Raw genomic sequence first — 24,652 nt, 5'->3', positions numbered from 1 at the left:
CTCGAATACACAAGAAGGGATTAGTTTCTGACAACTGCATAAACATGACAACTTTGTTTCCTCAAGATAAAACGTATCTTCAGAGTCGTGGAAACAATAGATAGATATTTTACTCGTGCATGCTTCATTTCATCAGAAGTGCAGAGAAATAGAGAGACGGACGTTTTAAATAAAAGGATTTCTGGTACAGTCTTCTTTCTCATGCAAAAGAAATGAACTGCTACAATCGTAATACTGGCTGTAAAGTATAATGTGTACAGCAAGAAGAGTATTATAAAATAATACTGTAAAAGCATGGTATGGTTTCTAAGCCATAAAATACATACATAAATAACAAAGACTAAAAGTACTCAACTGGTGCTTCTAAAATACGCCTACCTGAATGTACCTAACCTAGGTCTAGTACGAGGGAAGAAGTAAGTAGGGTGTAGTATCGGTTTAGTTTCTTTGCCAAGAATCTATCCAATATTTCTCTTAGGGTCTAATCAGCTCCGTACCTTGGTTTAGAATGAAGGAGGTCCGGTATCTCTGTCTCGGACTCGATTTCCCAACACCCTGCAAGGCGGAGCTTGGAAACACTGGAGCTGGATTCTCAGTGAGAGAAAGGCAGCCTCTCTGTCAGCGCGTCAGCTGGAGGGTCGGCTTCCTTCGGCACTTGCTGTAGAGAGCTGCACTGGGCAAGTAGATAGTCGATCCACTCCTAACCACCGTGTGTTTGCTAGGGCAAGTGTAGGCATATTGAAGGTGCCTGGTTTGACGTAAAGTTGGACATAATAACATCACCAAACAACCCCAAGGGAATGGTAGTTCTTTGAATTTCTAGGACAAATCAATATTCAAGAAAAGGGATGTCCCTGACTGCTGAAGCCGAGTTTTCCAAGAAATCGTTGTGGCTTTTTGGAACTAGTGGAAGTAGCCATGCCTGTATTTGGACGGGATGGGCTATATCTAAATATGGTTATGATTTCCAAGCCTATATAAGGGCAAGCTGAATTATACCTCTATAAAGGCATGAATCGGTAAATCACGCTTGGATCCTAAAACGCTACACAACCATTTTAAACCTGTTCTAAAGAGAAGGATATATCCTTCTGCTAAGCTTCGTATACTTAAAGCTGCCATTTTTTATGCATGCATAATTCATTTTTAATTTTATTTTATTTCGCAAGGCTATCAGCTGAAGCAATACATTTGAAATGTGATTTTGGATTTGAAAAAATTCTGCTTCTTTTCAGCTCCAACCCAGTTAAGAAGTTTGAGGACTATGACAGCAGAAAAATTGGGTAGAAACCTACTGGGTTTGATAGATTGAAGAAGGTTTTCAGGACAGGGCCTGCTATTGCCAGGGAGACTAATATTTTGAATAACTCTCAAGAAGAATTTTGCACATTTTTGATTTTTGGGAGTGATCATTAATTTTCCCTTCATTTCACTTCTGATTTGCACAGCAGGGCTTTTTAACTCCTGTTGCAATGTGGTAGAACATTATAATTTTTCTTTAAATCATTTACAGCCTGATTCATGAAGCGAAATAGCGCCCGCAATGGCTGCGAAAACGCAATTGCGGGTGCAAAACACGGAATCGGCATTCAAGTACGAAATAGAGAAATCGCTAAAAAATAATAGCGAGCAGAATAGCGATTACGCTGTAATAGTCGCAGACTCCGGGAAGTCGAGCATTAGCGATACTGAAATAGCGACCAACCACGGAATCTGCGAATTGAATAGCGAAACGCAATATTGTCTCAATCGGCATTCATGAAAGAAATACATTAGCGAAAAAGCGCTAAATCGCACATTTGCGCGGCGCAATTTAAGGACAACTCAAAGCAGGTGGTAACCATAAAAGAGTTAATCAAGTGAAAAATGGACACTTGTAACAAGTCCAGACCGTTGGTTGGAAAAAACTATGGTACCCTCAAAAGACCCAATGTGAATAGGTATAGCGGTATATATCGTTCCTCCGCCCCTACATTGTGGTTCGTTGGCAGTTATCATTGGGTACCATAGATAGTGTGGGTGCCTGCCTCAACCAGAGGCTCCTCTGGTCTGGGTTGCAGTGGCCAGAGAAAAAATTTTTTGTGCAAAGAAAGATCAAAAAAATTCAAAAAAAGACTGTTAAAAATGAGATCAGCACCTAGGGAAATTTTAATGAAATGGTGAAGATCTTATAATAAAACCAATGGGTACTTGTCCTAGATCGGATTATGTGATCCAGAAGTATTCAATTACAAGGGTGTCGACATGTTTCAGCCCCCCTTGGCTCAAAGGAGTCTACGGGGCTTTCGTCAGGACGGAAAAGGACAGACAAACATGAATGTTCTACTCACACTTATTATGTGGAGTTCAATGGAAACAGCGAGGGTCAGTGTTTAAACCGCTCGAGTTTGAAAAGCCTGCAAAAGAAATTACATACAGACATATTGTGCAAGGTAATGAAACATTTGTACCATATTGCATGAATGAGAAAGGCACAGTAGTTAGCATTAGTCTTAACTACTACCACAGAGCCTAATTTAAGCTAGACATATTGTATTTCATTTCTAAACAGTAGGAGCATTCCCTGGTAGGGTAGAGGAAAGAGGGATGAGTTGAGAGCGGTTGAGAAAGCTGTAAAGATGTATGATACAGCGCCATTTAATGCGTGCGTTATGCCCGTGATGGAATGTGGCCCATCATGCGTGCTGATTGTTGGAGAGTCTATCACCCCTATAAACTCGATGGAGACCAATACAACGAGGATATTTACGTTGCTGGTGAGGGATACGCCCTGCTTATGAGGAACGCGGAGTGCCTGACTCTAATGCGGTAAAATAGTGAAAGCGCGCTCAAACAGACGTTCTAGATGAGGCACTTACCCCCTAATGCGGAGATTGTTGCTTTCATCGGGGAGGTTCAGAGCTGTAGGGAACAAGTATAAGTAGTTCAAAAATCTCTTACCTACTCGGAGAAGAATTTGGAAATACCGAGAGAGATGCGCGTTTCGCCATTACCCGCGTGTCTGCGATCCTACGCTGCTTGTGCTGACTCTGCCCCCGGACGTCAGGATAGCGTCTGTGGGAGGGTTTAAGACTACGTTTCTTTGAAGAAACTTTATTGAGTCGTTACACAGTCACCTGGATGTTAGGATCAGCGTGTGTGTGTATAACTCCTCAGAAAGAGTGTGATATTAGATTATAAGATTATAATGTTACATTATAATGCAGTACACAATGTGGTGTGTTTTGCGAGTGGGTTACTTGACCACAATCGGATGAGAGTAAATGCAGCGACCCCTTATGGGAAGTTGTAAGATTCCACACTGGACAGATTCAGTACTGAACTTGAGATTTCTTTCGATTTATAAAGCGGTGTACAGACCTCTATTTGAAAAGATGTAAAGTAACTTCAAATTTCAGGGTGTCTTTAGTGAACCGCAAATTGGTGCCAGGGCACGTGATCATTCATCCCAGTGATGTTGGTCTTCAAACGGTCCACCCACCGTTGCTCTTTTTCGTGCAGAATTCTTTCTGCGTTATGGGTTTTATCGGTCAACATCTCTATGACCGTCCATCTTATGTCATCACAGGAATGTCCTTTCTCTAGAAAGTGGGCACACAGTTTAGTGGTGGTTTTCTTCAGGCGAATGTTGCTGCGATGTTCCCCTATTCTGATTTTGATTTTGCGGCACGTCATACCTATGTATAGTTTTTTACATGGACAAATGACCAAGTAGATGACACAGGAAGAATTACAGTTCGTGTGCTGTTTTTGGGTCCAGTTTAGAGTCTCAGATAGTTGAAGTTGTTTTGAGTGGGTGGTGAATTGACAGGCTGTGCAGTTACCACAAGGATAGTGACCACTGACCGGGGACATTGAGACGCTCCTGATGGTTTCTTGACTGTATGTTTTACGTGGCCGGGTGTGGACCAATGTGTCTCGTAAGTTTTTGGATCTTCTATTTGCGAAACGTGGTTTTGGCCAGTCGAATTTCCCAGTGTTGAGGATTTTCCAATTCTTGTTGACCAATTTTTGGACCTCATAGGTAGACGGGCAGAAAGTAGTTACACATGTCGTGAGATCTGGAATGGGGTCTTTAGGGTAAGTTTGTAGAAGACATTCCCTCGGTTGATGGTTAGCACGTTTCATGCATTTCTGGATGGTCCTCTGCGTGTAATCTCTCTGTTTTAATTTTATACACAGATCTTTCGCTTGGGCTTTATAGTCATTGTTCTTTGTACAGTTTCTTTTCAGACGTAAAAATTGACTATAAGGTAAATTGTCCCTCAGTGGTTTGGGGTGATGGCTCTTATAGGATAGTAGACTGTTTTTAGCAGTAGGTTTGGTGAATGTTTTTGTTTTAAGTTGATTGTCTTCTGCAAAAATAGTGAGGTCGAGGAAGTCGATGGATACATTGTTGGCCATGTGTGTGAATTTCAGCCACGGGTCTTTTTCATTTAGCCATCTCAGGAAAGGATCCAGGTCAAGTTTGATGTCCCAAATAAGGAAGATGTCGTCTATATATCTCTTCCAGTATAAGATACTGGAAGAGTATGGGTTTACCTCATTGAGCACGAATTGCTGTTCAAAGTTGCTGACGTACAATCCTGCCACCGAAGGGGCAAAGGCACTGCCCATCGAGGTTCCGTGTTTTTGTAGATACAACGTTCCGTTGTATTCAAAGAAATTATCTTTAAGTGCAAGTTGACAACACTGTAGGATGAAATGTCTAGGAGTGTGGTATTCCCAGTCTTCACTGTAGAGGACATCTTCCAGCATTTGTAGAGTGTCATCTTGGGGCATGCTGGTGTACAGTGACTCCACGTCAAGACCTACCAAGAGCATCGTGTTCTGATCAAACGGTATATCCTTGATTTGTACTAGTAGGTCACGTGTATCTTTCAGATAGGTAGGTGTCTTTTGCACTATTGGTTTCAAAAACTCATCTGCGAATTTCGATAGGGGTTCGAGCAGTGATCCTATGCCAGCCACAATGGGGCGTCCTGGTGGAGGTGATCTGTTTTTATGGATTTTGGGTAAGGAATAGAAGAAAGGGATTTTGGGTTCCTTAGTACAGAGGTAGTCTGCTTCCTTCCCTGATATCCATCTGTTGGTTTCAGCTTCATTGACCATTATGTTGATTACGTTCTGGAGCCTTTCTGTAGGATCCTCCTCGATTTTCTCATAATATTTAGTGTCTGATAGAAGGGAGAGGCATTGTAAATCATAACCCTCTTTGCTGAGGATCACGATCCCTCCCCCCTTGTCTGCTGGTTTCAAGACAATGTCTGTGTTGGATTCAAGGGTTTTTAAAGCCTGTCGTTCCCTGTTGGACAAGTTTTGAAAATGTGGTTTCTTTTTAATAGTCATTTTATCTATGCCTTTTAGTAATGCCTGTTCGAAGGTGTGGATTTCAGGTGGTATACTGCCTGCTGGAGGGTTGAAGGTAGATCTCTTTCTCAGATTGGTATCACCTTCTGGTGGTAGGGAGGGTTTGTCAGCAAAAAACGCTTTAAGTTTTAAAGTGCGACAAAACTCAGCTAATTCACATTTTAGCTTGAAGTTATCTATTGGTGGAGTGGGGACAAATCCAAGCCCTTTTTCCAGGACGTTCTTTTGGTCTTCTGTTAGCTCGATATTGGCAATGTTGACTATTAACGATTGTTGGTTTTGCTCGTGCTCGGTTCGGCAGACGACATGCTCCTCGTTTGGACACTCCTCTGCTGATCTTGCCAGACTATGGTTTTCTTTCTTCCTCTGAATTGGTTTTGGCCCCTGCCTAAAAAAGGCGGCTGTTGTTGTTGTTGTTGTCCCTGTTGGCCTGGATGTTGTTCATTACCCAGTTGAGGCATCTGTTGCATTTCATAATTGTATGGTGTCATCCATCCCCCATACGCTGGCATGTAGGTTTGAAAATGGGGCATGTTCATGTTTGGGTAGAAGGGTCTTTGCCATCGGTTTCCCCTCCTGAATCTTTGTGGTCGATTGTTAAACCCACCTCTTCTTGGCGGGTGGTCCTCAGAGCTGCTTACCGAGTTGTTTGAAGAGGCTCTGCCTAGGGATTCATTGTCCGAGCTTTGGTCATTGGAATTGAAGTCCTCTTTAGTGTAGGGATGCATTTTTTCTTGACTGAACTTCTTCAAGTCCTTGCTCAGTTTCAATAGTTTACTTTGCATAATGAATTCCTGTGTCTCTTCCATTTCTTTTGTCAGTTCCTCCAATTTCTTTGTATAAGTTGATGGATTTATTCCTTTTTTTAATTCATTTTCAAAAGTTTGAATTTCTTCTAGCAATGCTTCAGAGAGTCTTTTTGCCGTCTTTATGATTAACACCAGGTAGTCAAGGGTACATTTCCAGGAAATGGACGACCAATCCTTTCGAAAGGCCAAGTCATGTAAAAAGATGCGGGGAGCATTACTCACCCAAAGACCTCGTGGAGCTATTTTTTGTCGGAGGTATTCGGTCATAATAATGCCGTGAATCGCAGTCCGTATTTGTTCTCTCTTCTTTTCTGAGAGTGTGTCCCAATTATCTGTTTGTTCCAAAGCTTCCGTCAGGTCTTTATTCTGAAGAAGTGACTGACCAGCTAGAATTTCTTCTATGTCGCTCTCACCAAAGCTCAGTCCAACATTACCCTCCATGGTAAGGCTCCAAAGTAAAGAAATAGTGGTATTCACTGTATTGAGAGAAAGTTCCCGCAGCTATCCGCTGCTTAATTCAAGGATAATCAGAGGAGGGACGAGGAAAACGTGTCCATTTATTTCCCCAAACAGTATCAGAGTTAATCAAGTGAAAAATGGACACTTGTAACAAGTCCAGACCGTTGGTTGGAAAAAACTATGGTACCCTCAAAAGACCCAATGTGAATAGGTATAGCGGTATATATCGTTCCTCCGCCCCTACATTGTGGTTCGTTGGCAGTTATCATTGGGTACCATAGATAGTTTGGGTGCCTGCCTCAACCAGAGGCTCCTCTGGTCTGGGTTGCAGTGGCCAGAGAAAAAAAAATTTGTGCAAAGAAAGATCAAAAAAATTCAAAAAAAGACTGTTAAAAATGAGATCAGCACCTAGGGAAATTTTAATGAAATGGTGAAGATCTTATAATAAAACCAATGGGTACTTGTCCTAGATCGGATTATGTGATCCAGAAGTATTCAATTACAAGGGTGTCGACATGTTTCAGCCCCCCTTGGCTCAAAGGAGTCTACGGGGCTTTCGTCAGGACGGAAAAGGACAGACAAACATGAATGTTCTACTCACACTTATTATGTGGAGTTCAATGGAAACAGCGAGGGTCAGTGTTTAAACCGCTCGAGTTTGAAAAGCCTGCAAAAGAAATTACATACAGACATATTGTGCAAGGTAATGAAACATTTGTACCATATTGCATGAATGAGAAAGGCACAGTAGTTAGCATTAGTCTTAACTACTACCACAGAGCCTAATTTAAGCTAGACATATTGTATTTCATTTCTAAACAGTAGGAGCATTCCCTGGTAGGGTAGAGGAAAGAGGGATGAGTTGAGAGCGGTTGAGAAAGCTGTAAAGATGTATGATACAGCGCCATTTAATGCGTGCGTTATGCCCGTGATGGAATGTGGCCCATCATGCGTGCTGATTGTTGGAGAGTCTATCACCCCTATAAACTCGATGGAGACCAATACAACGAGGATATTTACGTTGCTGGTGAGGGATACGCCCTGCTTATGAGGAACGCGGAGTGCCTGACTCTAATGCGGTAAAATAGTGAAAGCGCGCTCAAACAGACGTTCTAGATGAGGCACTTACCCCCTAATGCGGAGATTGTTGCTTTCATCGGGGAGGTTCAGAGCTGTAGGGAACAAGTATAAGTAGTTCAAAAATCTCTTACCTACTCGGAGAAGAATTTGGAAATACCGAGAGAGATGCGCGTTTCGCCATTACCCGCGTGTCTGCGATCCTACGCTGCTTGTGCTGACTCTGCCCCCGGACGTCAGGATAGCGTCTGTGGGAGGGTTTAAGACTACGTTTCTTTGAAGAAACTTTATTGAGTCGTTACACAGTCACCTGGATGTTAGGATCAGCGTGTGTGTGTATAACTCCTCAGAAAGAGTGTGATATTAGATTATAAGATTATAATGTTACATTATAATGCAGTACACAATGTGGTGTGTTTTGCGAGTGGGTTACTTGACCACAATCGGATGAGAGTAAATGCAGCGACCCCTTATGGGAAGTTGTAAGATTCCACACTGGACAGATTCAGTACTGAACTTGAGATTTCTTTCGATTTATAAAGCGGTGTACAGACCTCTATTTGAAAAGATGTAAAGTAACTTCAAATTTCAGGGTGTCTTTAGTGAACCGCAAATTGGTGCCAGGGCACGTGATCATTCATCCCAGTGATGTTGGTCTTCAAACGGTCCACCCACCGTTGCTCTTTTTCGTGCAGAATTCTTTCTGCGTTATGGGTTTTATCGGTCAACATCTCTATGACCGTCCATCTTATGTCATCACAGGAATGTCCTTTCTCTAGAAAGTGGGCACACAGTTTAGTGGTGGTTTTCTTCAGGCGAATGTTGCTGCGATGTTCCCCTATTCTGATTTTGATTTTGCGGCACGTCATACCTATGTATAGTTTTTTACATGGACAAATGACCAAGTAGATGACACAGGAAGAATTACAGTTTGTGTGCTGTTTTTGGGTCCAGTTTAGAGTCTCAGATAGTTGAAGTTGTTTTGAGTGGGTGGTGAATTGACAGGCTGTGCAGTTACCACAAGGATAGTGACCACTGACCGGGGACATTGAGACGCTCCTGATGGTTTCTTGACTGTATGTTTTACGTGGCCGGGTGTGGACCAATGTGTCTCGTAAGTTTTTGGATCTTCTATTTGCGAAACGTGGTTTTGGCCAGTCGAATTTCCCAGTGTTGAGGATTTTCCAATTCTTGTTGACCAATTTTTGGACCTCATAGGTAGACGGGCAGAAAGTAGTTACACATGTCGTGAGATCTGGAATGGGGTCTTTAGGGTAAGTTTGTAGAAGACATTCCCTCGGTTGATGGTTAGCACGTTTCATGCATTTCTGGATGGTCCTCTGCGTGTAATCTCTCTGTTTTAATTTTATACACAGATCTTTCGCTTGGGCTTTATAGTCATTGTTCTTTGTACAGTTTCTTTTCAGACGTAAAAATTGACTATAAGGTAAATTGTCCCTCAGTGGTTTGGGGTGATGGCTCTTATAGGATAGTAGACTGTTTTTAGCAGTAGGTTTGGTGAATGTTTTTGTTTTAAGTTGATTGTCTTCTGCAAAAATAGTGAGGTCGAGGAAGTCGATGGATACATTGTTGGCCATGTGTGTGAATTTCAGCCACGGGTCTTTTTCATTTAGCCATCTCAGGAAAGGATCCAGGTCAAGTTTGATGTCCCAAATAAGGAAGATGTCGTCTATATATCTCTTCCAGTATAAGATACTGGAAGAGTATGGGTTTACCTCATTGAGCACGAATTGCTGTTCAAAGTTGCTGACGTACAATCCTGCCACCGAAGGGGCAAAGGCACTGCCCATCGAGGTTCCGTGTTTTTGTAGATACAACGTTCCGTTGTATTCAAAGAAATTATCTTTAAGTGCAAGTTGACAACACTGTAGGATGAAATGTCTAGGAGTGTGGTATTCCCAGTCTTCACTGTAGAGGACATCTTCCAGCATTTGTAGAGTGTCATCTTGGGGCAGGCTGGTGTACAGTGACTCCACGTCAAGACCTACCAAGAGCATCGTGTTCTGATCAAACGGTATATCCTTGATTTGTACTAGTAGGTCACGTGTATCTTTCAGATAGGTAGGTGTCTTTTGCACTATTGGTTTCAAAAACTCATCTGCGAATTTCGATAGTGGTTCGAGCAGTGATCCTATGCCAGCCACAATGGGGCGTCCTGGTGGAGGTGATCTGTTTTTATGGATTTTGGGTAAGGAATAGAAGAAAGGGATTTTGGGTTCCTTAGTACAGAGGTAGTCTGCTTCCTTCCCTGATATCCATCTGTTGGTTTCAGCTTCATTGACCATTATGTTGATTACGTTCTGGAGCCTTTCTGTAGGATCCTCCTCGATTTTCTCATAATATTTAGTGTCTGATAGAAGGGAGAGGCATTGTAAATCATAACCCTCTTTGCTGAGGATCACGATCCCTCCCCCCTTGTCTGAAATTCACACACATGGCCAACAATGTATCCATCGACTTCCTCGACCTCACTATTTTTGCAGAAGACAATCAACTTAAAACAAAAACATTCACCAAACCTACTGCTAAAAACAGTCTACTATCCTATAAGAGCCATCACCCCAAACCACTGAGGGACAATTTACCTTATAGTCAATTTTTACGTCTGAAAAGAAACTGTACAAAGAACAATGACTATAAAGCCCAAGCGAAAGATCTGTGTATAAAATTAAAACAGAGAGATTACACGCAGAGGACCATCCAGAAATGCATGAAACGTGCTAACCATCAACCGAGGGAATGTCTTCTACAAACTTACCCTAAAGACCCCATTCCAGATCTCACGACATGTGTAACTACTTTCTGCCCGTCTACCTATGAGGTCCAAAAATTGGTCAACAAGAATTGGAAAATCCTCAACACTGGGAAATTCGACTGGCCAAAACCACGTTTCGCAAATAGAAGATCCAAAAACTTACGAGACACATTGGTCCACACCCGGCCACGTAAAACATACAGTCAAGAAACCATCAGGAGCGTCTCAATGTCCCCGGTCAGTGGTCACTATCCTTGTGGTAACTGCACAGCCTGTCAATTCACCACCCACTCAAAACAACTTCAACTATCTGAGACTCTAAACTGGACCCAAAAACAGCACACGAACTGTAATTCTTCCTGTGTCATCTACTTGGTCATTTGTCCATGTAAAAAACTATACATAGGTATGACGTGCCGCAAAATCAAAATCAGAATAGGGGAACATCGCAGCAACATTCGCCTGAAGAAAACCACCACTAAACTGTGTGCCCACTTTCTAGAGAAAGGACATTCCTGTGATGACATAAGATGGACGGTCATAGAGATGTTGACCGATAAAACCCATAACGCAGAAAGAATTCTGCACGAAAAAGAGCAACGGTGGGTGGACCGTTTGAAGACCAACATCACTGGGATGAATGATCACGTGCCCTGGCACCAATTTGCGGTTCACTAAAGACACCCTGAAATTTGAAGTTACTTTACATCTTTTCAAATAGAGGTCTGTACACCGCTATATAAATCGAAAGAAATCTCAAGTTCAGTACTGAATCTGTCCAGTGTGGAATCTTACAACTTCCCATAAGGGGTCGCTGCATTTACTCTCATCCGATTGTGGTCAAGTAACCCACTCGCAAAACACACCACATTGTGTACTGCATTATAATGTAACATTATAATCTTATAATCTAATATCACACTCTTTCTGAGGAGTTATACACACACACGCTGATCCTAACATCCAGGTGACTGTGTAACGACTCAATAAAGTTTCTTCAAAGAAACGTAGTCTTAAACCCTCCCACAGGCGCTATCCTGACGTCCGGGGGCAGAGTCAGCACAAGCAGCGTAGGATCGCAGACACGCGGGTAATGGCGAAACGCGCATCTCTCTCGGTATTTCCAAATTCTTCTCCGAGTAGGTAAGAGATTTTTGAACTACTTATACTTGTTCCCTACAGCTCTGAACCTCCCCGATGAAAGCAACAATCTCCGCATTAGGGGGTAAGTGCCTCATCTAGAACGTCTGTTTGAGCGCGCTTTCACTATTTTACCGCATTAGAGTCAGGCACTCCGCGTTCCTCATAAGCAGGGCGTATCCCTCACCAGCAACGTAAATATCCTCGTTGTATTGGTCTCCATCGAGTTTATAGGGGTGATAGACTCTCCAACAATCAGCACGCATGATGGGCCACATTCCATCACGGGCATAACGCACGCATTAAATGGCGCTGTATCATACATCTTTACAGCTTTCTCAACCGCTCTCAACTCATCCCTCTTTCCTCTACCCTACCAGGGAATGCTCCTACTGTTTAGAAATGAAATACAATATGTCTAGCTTAAATTAGGCTCTGTGGTAGTAGTTAAGACTAATGCTAACTACTGTGCCTTTCTCATTCATGCAATATGGTACAAATGTTTCATTACCTTGCACAATATGTCTGTATGTAATTTCTTTTGCAGGCTTTTCAAACTCGAGCGGTTTAAACACTGACCCTCGCTGTTTCCATTGAACTCCACATAATAAGTGTGAGTAGAACATTCATGTTTGTCTGTCCTTTTCCGTCCTGACGAAAGCCCCGTAGACTCCTTTGAGCCAAGGGGGGCTGAAACATGTCGACACCCTTGTAATTGAATACTTCTGGATCACATAATCCGATCTAGGACAAGTACCCATTGGTTTTATTATAAGATCTTCACCATTTCATTAAAATTTCCCTAGGTGCTGATCTCATTTTTAACAGTCTTTTTTTGAATTTTTTTGATCTTTCTTTGCACAAAATTTTTTTTCTCTGGCCACTGCAACCCAGACCAGAGGAGCCTCTGGTTGAGGCAGGCACCCACACTATCTATGGTACCCAATGATAACTGCCAACGAACCACAATGTAGGGGCGGAGGAACGATATATACCGCTATACCTATTCACATTGGGTCTTTTGAGGGTACCATAGTTTTTTCCAACCAACGGTCTGGACTTGTTACAAGTGTCCATTTTTCACTTGATTAACTCTGATACTGTTTGGGGAAATAAATGGACACGTTTTCCTCGTCCCTCCTCTGATTATCCTTGAATCAAGCAGCGGAGAGCTGCGGGAACTTTCTCTCAATACAGTGAATACCACTATTTCTTTACTTTGGAGCCTTACCATGGAGGGTAATGTTGGACTGAGCTTTGGTGAGAGCGACATAGAAGAAATTCTAGCTGGTCAGTCACTTCTTCAGAATAAAGACCTGACGGAAGCTTTGGAACAAACAGATAATTGGGACACACTCTCAGAAAAGAAGAGAGAACAAATACGGACTGCGATTCACGGCATTATTATGACCGAATACCTCCGACAAAAAATAGCTCCACGAGGTCTTTGGGTGAGTAATGCTCCCCGCATCTTTTTACATGACTTGGCCTTTCGAAAGGATTGGTCGTCCATTTCCTGGAAATGTACCCTTGACTACCTGGTGTTAATCATAAAGACGGCAAAAAGACTCTCTGAAGCATTGCTAGAAGAAATTCAAACTCTTGAAAATGAATTAAAAAAAAAGGAATAAATCCATCAACTTATACAAAGAAATTGGAGGAACTGACAAAAGAAATGGAAGAGACACAGGAATTCATTATGCAAAGTAAACTATTGAAACTGAGCAAGGACTTGAAGAAGTTCAGTCAAGAAAAAATGCATCCCTACACTAAAGAGGACTTCAATTCCAATGACCAAAGCTCGGACAATGAATCCTTAGGCAGAGCCTCTTCAAACAACTCGGTAAGCAGCTCTGAGGACCACCCGCCAAGAAGAGGTGGGTTTAACAATCGACCACAAAGATTCAGGAGGGGAAACCGATGGCAAAGACCCTTCTACCCAAACATGAACATGCCCCATTTTCAAACCTACATGCCAGCGTATGGGGGATGGATGACACCATACAATTATGAAATGCAACAGATGCCTCAACTGGGTAATGAACAACATCCAGGCCAACAGGGACAACAACAACAACAACAGCCGCCTTTTTTAGGCAGGGGCCAAAACCAATTCAGAGGAAGAAAGAAAACCATAGTCTGGCAAGATCAGCAGAGGAGTGTCCAAACGAGGAGCATGTCGTCTGCCGAACCGAGCACGAGCAAAACCAACAATCGTTAATAGTCAACATTGCCAATATCGAGCTAACAGAAGACCAAAAGAACGTCCTGGAAAAAGGGCTTGGATTTGTCCCCACTCCACCAATAGATAACTTCAAGCTAAAATGTGAATTAGCTGAGTTTTGTCGCACTTTAAAACTTAAAGCGTTTTTTGCTGACAAACCCTCCCTACCACCAGAAGGTGATACCAATCTGAGAAAGAGATCTACCTTCAACCCTCCAGCAGGCAGTATACCACCTGAAATCCACACCTTCGAACAGGCATTACTAAAAGGCATAGATAAAATGACTATTAAAAAGAAACCACATTTTCAAAACTTGTCCAACAGGGAACGACAGGCTTTAAAAACCCTTGAATCCAACACAGACATTGTCTTGAAACCAGCAGACAAGGGGGGAGGGATCGTGATCCTCAGCAAAGAGGGTTATGATTTACAATGCCTCTCCCTTCTATCAGACACTAAATATTATGAGAAAATCGAGGAGGATCCTACAGAAAGGCTCCAGAACGTAATCAACATAATGGTCAATGAAGCTGAAACCAACAGATGGATATCAGGGAAGGAAGCAGACTACCTCTGTACTAAGGAACCCAAAATCCCTTTCTTCTATTCCTTACCCAAAATCCATAAAAACAGATCACCTCCACCAGGACGCCCCATTGTGGCTGGCATAGGATCACTGCTCGAACCCCTATCGAAATTCGCAGATGAGTTTTTGAAACCAATAGTGCAAAAGACACCTACCTATCTGAAAGATACACGTGACCTACTAGTACAAATCAAGGATATACCGTTTGATCAGAACACGATGCTCTTGGTAGGTCTTGACGTGGAGTCACTGTACACCAGCCTGCCCCAAGATGACACTCTACAAATGCTGGAAGATGTCCTCTACAGTGAAGACTGGGAATACCACACTCCTAGACATTTCATCCTACAGTGTTGTCAACTTGCACTTAAAGATAATTTCTTTGAATACAACGGAACGTTGTATCTACAAAAACACGGAACCTCGATGGGCAGTGCCTTTGCCCCTTCGGTGGCAGGATTGTACGTCAGCAACTTTGAACAGCAATTCGTGCTCAATGAGGTAAACCCATACTCTTCCAGTATCTTATACTGGAAGAGATATATAGACGACATCTTCCTTATTTGGGACATCAAACTTGACCTGGATCCTTTCCTAAGATGGCTAAATGAAAAAGACCCGTGGCTGAAATTCACACACATGGCCAACAATGTATCCATCGACTTCCTCGACCTCACTATTTTTGCAGAAGACAATCAACTTAAAACAAAAACATTCACCAAACCTACTGCTAAAAACAGTCTACTATCCTATAAGAGCCATCACCCCAAACCACTGAGGGACAATTTACCTTATAGTCAATTTTTACGTCTGAAAAGAAACTGTACAAAGAACAATGACTATAAAGCCCAAGCGAAAGATCTGTGTATAAAATTAAAACAGAGAGATTACACGCAGAGGACCATCCAGAAATGCATGAAACGTGCTAACCATCAACCGAGGGAATGTCTTCTACAAACTTACCCTAAAGACCCCATTCCAGATCTCACGACATGTGTAACTACTTTCTGCCCGTCTACCTATGAGGTCCAAAAATTGGTCAACAAGAATTGGAAAATCCTCAACACTGGGAAATTCGACTGGCCAAAACCACGTTTCGCAAATAGAAGATCCAAAAACTTACGAGACACATTGGTCCACACCCGGCCACGTAAAACATACAGTCAAGAAACCATCAGGAGCGTCTCAATGTCCCCGGTCAGTGGTCACTATCCTTGTGGTAACTGCACAGCCTGTCAATTCACCACCCACTCAAAACAACTTCAACTATCTGAGACTCTAAACTGGACCCAAAAACAGCACACGAACTGTAATTCTTCCTGTGTCATCTACTTGGTCATTTGTCCATGTAAAAAACTATACATAGGTATGACGTGCCGCAAAATCAAAATCAGAATAGGGGAACATCGCAGCAACATTCGCCTGAAGAAAACCACCACTAAACTGTGTGCCCACTTTCTAGAGAAAGGACATTCCTGTGATGACATAAGATGGACGGTCATAGAGATGTTGACCGATAAAACCCATAACGCAGAAAGAATTCTGCACGAAAAAGAGCAACGGTGGGTGGACCGTTTGAAGACCAACATCACTGGGATGAATGATCACGTGCCCTGGCACCAATTTGCGGTTCACTAAAGACACCCTGAAATTTGAAGTTACTTTACATCTTTTCAAATAGAGGTCTGTACACCGCTTTATAAATCGAAAGAAATCTCAAGTTCAGTACTGAATCTGTCCAGTGTGGAATCTTACAACTTCCCATAAGGGGTCGCTGCATTTACTCTCATCCGATTGTGGTCAAGTAACCCACTCGCAAAACACACCACATTGTGTACTGCATTATAATGTAACATTATAATCTTATAATCTAATATCACACTCTTTCTGAGGAGTTATACACACACACGCTGATCCTAACATCCAGGTGACTGTGTAACGACTCAATAAAGTTTCTTCAAAGAAACGTAGTCTTAAACCCTCCCACAGACGCTATCCTGACGTCCGGGGGCAGAGTCAGCACAAGCAGCGTAGGATCGCAGACACGCGGGTAATGGCGAAACGCGCATCTCTCTCGGTATTTCCAAATTCTTCTCCGAGTAGGTAAGAGATTTTTGAACTACTTATACTTGTTCCCTACAGCTCTGAACCTCCCCGATGAAAGCAACAATCTCCGCATTAGGGGGTAAGTGCCTCATCTAGAACGTCTGTTTGAGCGCGCTTTCACTATTTTACCGCATTAGAGTCAGGCACTCCGCGTTCCTCATAAGCAGGGCGTATCCCTCACCAGCAACGTAAATATCCTCGTTGTATTGGTCTCCATCGAGTTTATAGGGGTGATAGACTCTCCAACAATCAGCACGCATGATGGGCCACATTCCATCACGGGCATAACGCACGCATTAAATGGCGCTGTATCATACATCTTTACAGCTTTCTCAACCGCTCTCAACTCATCCCTCTTTCCTCTACCCTACCAGGGAATGCTCCTACTGTTTAGAAATGAAATACAATATGTCTAGCTTAAATTAGGCTCTGTGGTAGTAGTTAAGACTAATGCTAACTACTGTGCCTTTCTCATTCATGCAATATGGTACAAATGTTTCATTACCTTGCACAATATGTCTGTATGTAATTTCTTTTGCAGGCTTTTCAAACTCGAGCGGTTTAAACACTGACCCTCGCTGTTTCCATTGAACTCCACATAATAAGTGTGAGTAGAACATTCATGTTTGTCTGTCCTTTTCCGTCCTGACGAAAGCCCCGTAGACTCCTTTGAGCCAAGGGGGGCTGAAACATGTCGACACCCTTGTAATTGAATACTTCTGGATCACATAATCCGATCTAGGACAAGTACCCATTGGTTTTATTATAAGATCTTCACCATTTCATTAAAATTTCCCTAGGTGCTGATCTCATTTTTAACAGTCTTTTTTTGAATTTTTTTGATCTTTCTTTGCACAAAATTTTTTTTCTCTGGCCACTGCAACCCAGACCAGAGGAGCCTCTGGTTGAGGCAGGCACCCACACTATCTATGGTACCCAATGATAACTGCCAACGAACCACAATGTAGGGGCGGAGGAACGATATATACCGCTATACCTATTCACATTGGGTCTTTTGAGGGTACCATAGTTTTTTCCAACCAACGGTCTGGACTTGTTACAAGTGTCCATTTTTCACTTGATTAACTCTGATACTGTTTGGGGAAATAAATGGACACGTTTTCCTCGTCCCTCCTCTGATTATCCTTGGTAACCATAAAAGCCATGATTAACCAAAATTTGAAAAACTGTTAGCCAATCACCAACAGGTCCAGGCCTGACCAATCACACATAAGGACATTCAGCAGCAGCAATAGGCGTTCCACAATGCCTGGGATGTACATGGTGGTGAGGCGGCGAAGGCTACAGCGAGCAGCACGGAGGAGACGCATGAGGCAGGCAAGGATTTACCGGCAGCGGGTCACCTTGCTGGGGCAAACCAGGAACAGATTTATGCTAAATACAGGCTGAATGGGGAAATGATCACCTGGCTGATACAAGAACTCGACCCCATCATGCAGCACCCTACAAGGCGAAACAATTCTGTGCCCACACATGTGCAGGTATTGTGCAGCCTGCACCTCCTGGCATCCGGCAGTTTCCAGGGCATAGTAGCCGCTGCTGGGGGGATATCCCAGCCCACCATGTCACGCTGCCTCCACACTTTTGTTGACGCCATGCTCAGCCAGCTCCACCGGCACATCACATTTCCCACGAGCCAACATGATTTGGACCTCACAAAACTACAATTTTATAATGTTGCCCATTTTCCCCATGTCCTTGGCTGCATAGGCTGTACCCACGTCGCCATCTGCCCACCAGCTGGCACGGAGTACATGTACCGCAACAGGAAGTCGTACCACTCCCTCAACATACAGATGGTCTGCAATGCCAAGACCATCATCACTGACATTGTGGCCCAGTACCCAGGGAGTACCCATGACTCCTTTATCTTCAGGCACAGCGGACTCCACACACGACTGATCAGGGGAGAGTTTGGGGAAGGACACCTACTTGGTAAGTACACTTTGTCGACAATGTCACATTGCCATGAAGTAACTGCGCTGCACAGGCAATCAACATCTGCTCCTCTCATTCAGGTGACAGTGGCTACGCCCTACGGGAATACCTCCTGACCCCTTACCTCAACCCTGCCACACCTCAGCAACGCCGCTACAATGTTGCGCACATCCGGACAAGGAACTGTATTGAAAGGACATTTGGCCTGCTCAAGAGCAGGTTCCGTATACTGCACAAGACAGGTGGGGCCATGTATTACAGTCCTGCAGCGTGCTGCCGCATTGTGGCTGTCTGTGCAATGCTTCATAACATTGCAACCAAGCGCCGGATACCAGTTGACATCTCAGGCAGTGAATCTGAGGGGGACGACCGGCCACCAGCACATGCGCACCATGCACGCGGGGAGAACCCAGCTGAAGGCCACAGACGTCGCAACCACATCACAGCTAACAATTTCTAGCCCACCCCCTTCCCCCACCCCACATATCACAATTGCATGCAAACTGTAATGATTACACAAGGCGTACGTGTGCAGCAAAATAAATGTATTTGTTTGAATCACAAAAAAAAGGGTCATGGTAACAACTAATTACAAAATGCAGTATTCATGCATACTGCATGAGACGGTTCATGGCAGGCTTAGCTTCAGCCTGCGCCTGTGTCCCTGACACAATGTCATTGGCGCCTCCGGCGCACAATTCCCAGGCGCCTGTGAGGCTCTTCCTCATCCTGGGCAGCTGTACCAGGCGTAGCCCTGGTGCTGCGCCTAGGTGGGGGGGCCTGCGTGGCAGAGTGGCTGCTGACACTGGAGGCACCCTCACTCACATCATCTCCCCCCACAATGGCCGGTAGCACAGGTGCGTGCAGTGCGGTGACGGTGGTGGTCAAGTGCTCCAGCACCCGGGTAATGTCCTCGCAGCACTGGACCAGTTGGTGCTGCTGGGTCAACGAGCGCCGCGCAAGCTGGGTGGTGGCATTTGCCGAGACATAATTGGAGCGACTATAGGTGGACAGCCGGCTCAGCAGCTGGTGGTGGCGCCTGCTTGCAACACTGCGGTGCTTCACCAGCGCTGCAGTGTTGTCCTCCATAGCCGCCGTCATGCGGTCCATGGCCGCCGTCATGCGGTCCATCCTCTCGCCGACTCCCGCCACATTGCGGCCTATCTTATGCAGCTGGAGCTGGATGGCTCCTTGCTGCTGGGACTGGCGCTGGTGTATGCGGAGCATGCGCCGCTCCACGCTCATGCAAGCATGGAGATGCCCATTGCCCCGCCTGCTGTTGGGCCGCTGTGTAGCGGATGTGGCTGGCCCAGATCTTATTGGACGTGCTGCAGGTGTTGTAGCAGCTGGTGTTGCAGGTGCGGCAGGCACTGGAGGCACATTGGTGGGGTGCCTGGCTGTGGCAGCCGGTGGGTCTGCAGATGTTGCAGCAGCAGAGGCGGGGGGCCTGGCCTTGGCAGCCGGTGGGCCTGCAGATGTTGCAGCAGCAGAGGCGGGGGGCCTGGCCTTGGCAGCCGGTGGGCCTGCAGATGTTGCAGCAGCAGAGGCGGGGGGCCTGGCCTTGGCAGCCGGTGGGCCTGCAGGTGTTGCAGCAGCAGAGGTGGGGGGCCTGGCCTTGGCAGCCGGTGGGCCTGCAGATGTTGCAGCAGCAGAGGCGGGGGGCCTGGCCTTGGCAGCCGGTGGGCCTGCAGGTGTTGCAGCAGGTAAGGTGGGGGGCCTGGCTGCTGGTGTTGGCGCTGCCGCAGGGGCTGGTGGCTGGGTATCAGGTAGGGATTCCTCCTCCTGGGCCTCCTCATCGATCAGCAGCCTCTCGCTGTCACTGCTATCACCCGCACCTGTGAGGGTAAGTGGATACTCATTAGGTGCATGTGACTGTCAGACGTGCAGATGTTACATGCATGCTGGGTGTCATTCCCTGGGTGGCTGTGTATTTGCGCACTTTGGAACCTTTCTGGCCGCATTGTGGTACTACTACATTGTGGACATACTACGTCTCCCACAATGCTTCAGGGCATTTCCTGATGCACAACATAGGCATGACTAAGGGCCAATGAGTGAGCCTATTTGGTCAGGGGCGGTCATAGGGGACAGGGTCGCAGTCGCATGCCACTTACCTTGGGTGTCTTGGGTGGGGCGGGAGGAGTCCAGAGGGGTCACGCCAACACACGCCTCCCTCTCCAAGGTGTCCTCTACCTGGTCCTCCAGGGGGGTGTTGGGTGGGACAGTCGGTCCACCACCTCCGGTGCCTGATGCCTCACCAAGGCGCTCCGCCACCCTCTCCTTGGCACGCCCTCGGAGGTCGTACCACCGCTTTTTAAGCTCCTCCAGAGACCTGTCCGCAACGCCAACAGAGTTGACGCTGGAGGCAATCCCCACCCAGATCCTCCTCTTCTCCTGCTCTGGGACCCTCCGGGAGTTGGCACCAAACAGCTGGTCGTGATTGGCCACCACCCCTTCTATGAGGTTCTCCAGCTCCTGTTCGGAGAATTTCAGTTTGCGCTTGCGGCCAGCGCTGTTGCTGGGGCCTGGCTGGGGTTCGTCCGACATGGCGGTCGCTATTTCGGCGGGGTCGGGAGTCGCTAACGGCGGTTTAGCGGCAGCTTTCGGTCGTGAACACTCGACTGATAGCGTCACTGTGTTGTTTGGGGGTGGGATTTGGCTGCTTCCTGGTTGTGATGTCATCACGGTGCTCGAAATGCGTCTTCCCGTTTTCCAGATCCCGCGAGATTGCGACTCGCATTCCCGATCGCACGGGATTGCGAGTCGCTATCCCGTGCGATCGGGATTGCGAGTCGCTATCCCGTGCGATCGGGATTGCGAGTCGCTATCCCGATCGCAGGTAGCCGGAAATAGCGATTTTTCTGCGTTTTTTGTAGGTCGCTAACGCCTTTAGCGCCCGCGTGCGACTCGCTATTTTTTCCCCGAAAAGTACATGAATGCCGTTTTGCGTTTCCTCAATAGCGAGTCGCTATTAATCGCTATTAGGGACACGCAAAACGGCCCGTACATGAATCAGGCTGTTAGTTTCTAATTAAGCTAACTCATCCAGATCAACCATAATCGAGTAAGTCTAAGAAGTGAGGCATACTCCTGGACCACCTGAACTATACAAGTTATTTTTCTACTTCAGATGTTTTGTCAAGCAGCTGGTTAGTTCTATGCCAACAAATATTTTCCCAGGCTGAGATTTTATTACCCAAGAGGCTGGTACAATCGACTTTTGATTTTTTTTACATTTTAAAATTTAGGCTGCATACATAAATGATCAGACCATGGTTTCAAAATTGGTAGAGCTGCATTTAATATTCTAGTCTTGCCTTCGGGTGATACGTGCGCTATATAAGTCGCAATACATACATACATTAGTCTGAGCTTGTTTTGATTCATTAAAAGATGTTACAAATGATTCCTTGAATTTCCACAAGGGTGGGATAGTAAATAAATTGAACCAATCTGATAGAGACTTCCAGCCGCATATTCCTTACCTTTGAATATTCGAGAGGTGTCAGACTGATTACGGAAGATTTTCAAGCAGTAACCCTGTGTTCCGATAGGTGACGCAGTTGTTCCACGCTTGTGGCGAAGAGAGGGACGAGTGTGGTACCTAATATAGCTGCTAGCTCAGTGCACTTAATTCAGGGGCATATTATCAAGGTGGCGATAAGAGATTATCGCTACTTTAGCGGCTGTTTTCGGCCACTAAGCGCCGATAATTCTATTGCCCAATTAGCAAGCTGTCGCTAACAGCAATCAGCGACAGCTTTTAGACGATAGCGAGCGGTTTGGGACCCGCTTTGCATGGCAGCGAGATTTATCGCTAATGACATGCAAAGTGGACATACCCAACCTATTATCAACACAGGCGTAGCGATGGAAATATTCGCGCTAAGCGCAAATATCTCCAAAAGCTAACGCCTGCTCAGACCAGTTCTTAGCCATAATATCCAATTGGAAGTGAATATTATGGCTAAGACCCTATCGGCGTTAATGCGTGAATATTGCTGTATTCTCAGCGATATTCATGCATTTCGCCGCTATCCACGGATATTTTATCGCTTTAGAGATAAACGTTGCTAATAGCACGTTATCTCTGCAATAATATCCGGCGATGCTTGGCGATAAAAAAACTCGCTAAGCCCATTTAGCGATAAATATCGCTAGTTGTTGGTAATATGCCCCTCAGTTCTTTCCTTTCTGCGCCAAATAGCGCTGATCTGGATTGATCAACCGCTCAGTCATTTTTTGACTAACCTTTTTCAACTTTTTGTCAACCTTTTTTCTGAGATTTCATCTCCTGGTGTGAAGATGTCACTCAAGAAAGCAGCTGGTTTCAAACCATGTGGAATCTATCACGGGCAAATGTCGATGACAGACCCCCTACTTGGTGTGTTTGTGTTGCCTGGAGCCAGTACTTGACTCCAAGGCATCTGAGGACTACCATGCCATGTACCCGAAGGCTATGAGGGAGCAATTCCTCACTCTCCTTGCGGCCCGATGTCGGTCAACTCTGCAACGCTTGAGGCTCCATCCACGTGGGAATTCTCAGGACCATTCGCGGAGCCTGTACTGACGTTCCATGTAGCACTAGAAGTCATTAGGGAAGTCAGGTAAGTCCCACAAGCACAGGAAGTCGAGGATGTCCAAGCATTCTTCAACTTCCCAGTGTCCGTCAAAGTAATCTGATGAGACGAGAGTTTGTCGGCACTCCAGGTCCCGCGAGTCAGCGGGGTTGGAATCTGGGTCCTCTCTGCACTTCCCCAAATTTCATGAACTCCCCAGCTCAGCTACAGGAATTTTAAGAGGTCATGCAACTCGTTTTAGGGTGACCTGGCCCCTCTGAGCACCATGGGCACATAGGGGCCCCCACTGAAGCCACACCGGCAGGTTCGCCCTCATTGATAGTCATGCCCTATTTATCCCTTGCTGGATACGACGAGGAGCCAGCAAGAAGACCGAGAACCGCTTCATGCCAACGCAGATGACACCCCTAGGTGGTGCCATCCCCATCAACATACCGGGCACGGAGCCTAATGGGCAGCATCCGAAGCCGCATCCAGCGCCAACTGAAGACATCTTCCCCAGAGTGGAGCCAGTGTCTCATTTTATGGATAAATACAAAAAGAACCACTGATGGACGGAATGCAGAACAATGCCATACATCCACCCTAGTACAGAGATCTGGACCTAAATCCATTGTTTTGTTGCTCACCATGCCATTGCAGTTTGAACCCAGCCAACTCCGGTCCTTGCGACTGGCGGTGAATGTTTGCATTGTCCAGCATTCCGTCCATCAATTGTTTCTTGTGCATATGTCACCCTAAGTGGGGAGGGTATGCCCGAACGTGGGTCCTGTGCTCACTACACCACTGGATTCATGTAAGCCTGGCTGATGAAGGGTAATGCCCTGAAACTGGTCCCAGGATGCTTGTTTCCAGTCCTGGGCAGACCTGGCTTGGCCGATCGGGCTGTACTGTTCCCACAAGGAAAAGAATCAAGACTGATTTGCATATGGCTTGGTTCAAACTGGGGTGGTGTGGTGAGCAAATGAATGATGGATTTAACTCAAATCCTTGTGACTGGGGGTGAATGTTTGCATTGTCCAGCATTCCTTCCATCAATTGTTTCTTTTGCACTTATTTTATGGGTAGGCCTGGAGAAGGAGTCCTTCGGGAGGGGTTTAGACTTATGGAGAATACCGAGTTGAAACTTACAAGTATGAGGGACTAGGTTAGGCCAGTGTGTCCGACACCTCACCTGACACTGGCCTGGTTTCCCTTCCTACTGTGGCTATGGAGGAAGGAGTTTCATTTGCTATGGTGGTGCGCTGGGCGGCTGAAGTCATGGACCTTAACCTACCCTCAGTGGAAGTCAAAATGAACGTTTTGTCAGAGGTGCTTCAACCAGTAGCTTTTAACCCTCATTTAATGAAGCCCTTATGGATGCCCTGCATGGGGACTGGTCCAAGTCCTACACAGGGGCTCCTGTAAGTAGAACGATTGCTCGCCGCCACTCCTGGCGATCCATGTTTCCTTACCCAGCACCCCAACATGGAGAGCGTGCTGATCCAAGCCTCCTCATTCCACATTCACCCTGGCTTTTTCCTTACCACTCCGATGGATAGGGAATCCAAGCGGCCAGACACCTT

Source organism: Lissotriton helveticus, chromosome 6 (genome assembly GCF_964261635.1).
Source record: "Lissotriton helveticus chromosome 6, aLisHel1.1, whole genome shotgun sequence".
Lineage (NCBI taxonomy): Eukaryota > Metazoa > Chordata > Amphibia > Caudata > Salamandridae > Lissotriton > Lissotriton helveticus.
The sequence above is the reverse complement of the archived record's forward strand: the minus strand, read 5'-3'. Positions refer to the sequence as shown.